We start from the raw sequence: 1,263 nt of genomic DNA on the forward strand, positions 1-1,263 counted from the left end.
AATACGCCAATTAGCACAAATGGTAAATTCCGACAGTGCCTACAAGTGTGCCTACTGGCCGCTAAATGGCAATACCGGTTTCATATGTATACACCTGGTATTCTAAAAGGCGTCTCTCTGGGGCATCGAACTTTTACGGAAAATTCGATTAAAATGCCAGCACTTTCCACCTCATTACCACTATCCGCATCATCACTTTCCAACATAATTGCAAACATCATCGTTTGCAATTATAACTGGTTTGATGCAACTGCCGCAACCATTTTTTTCCGCTGGCTCTCCATTGTATGTTGTTAAATATAAACATAACCTGGCAATATTTGTATTCGCGGCATGATCAGCGCCAAATCGTTTCACACGCAACCGTTCAAAGAACACCACACTTTGCAGTTCACTTTCGTAAACCACGCCCCTTTTCCAGGTTCACTCGAAGAGTGCACTTGGTGAGAAACCTGCACGAACCACTACAGGGTCCCTAGCGTACACTATGGGCACTTTGGAGTGGGGGATCCGTTATTACAGATATTATGAGAAGTTTGGTGTGGAGGTCCGCCATGACAGATATTATAGGAAATTTGAGTTGGGAGTCCCCCGTTGACAGATATTATGGAAAATTCAGAGTAGGAGGTCTGCCATGATAGATATGATGGGAAATTTGAAGTAGGGGGTTCGCCATGACAGAAATTATGGGAAATTTGAAATGGGGGGTCTGCCATGATAGATATTATGGGAAATTTAGAGTGGGTGGTCCGCCATGACAGATATTATGGACAGTTTGGAGTGGGGGGTCCGCCATGACAGATGTTATGGGAAATTTGAAGTGGGGTGCGCCATGACAGATATTATAGGAAATTTGAGTTGGGAGTCCGCCGCTGACAGATATTATGGGAAATTCGGAGTAGGGGGTCTGCCATGATAGATATGATGGGAAATTCGGAGTAGGGGGTTCGCCATGACAGAAATTATGGGAAATTTGAAATGGGGGGTCTGCCATGATAGATATTATGGGAAATTTGGAGTGGGTGGTCCGCCATGACAGATATTATGGACAGTTTGGAGTGGGGGGTCCGCCATGACAGAAGTTATGGGAAATTTGAAGTGGGGGCTCCGCCATGACAGATATTACAAGAAGTTTGAAGTGAGGGGTCCGCCATGACAGATGTTATGGGAAATTTGAAGTGAGGTGCGCCATGACAGATATTATAGGAAATTTGGAGTGGGTGGTTGGCCATGACAGATATTATGTGAAAATTGGAGTGAGGG

This window comes from Belonocnema kinseyi, chromosome 5 (genome assembly GCF_010883055.1).
Source record: "Belonocnema kinseyi isolate 2016_QV_RU_SX_M_011 chromosome 5, B_treatae_v1, whole genome shotgun sequence".
Lineage (NCBI taxonomy): Eukaryota > Metazoa > Arthropoda > Insecta > Hymenoptera > Cynipidae > Belonocnema > Belonocnema kinseyi.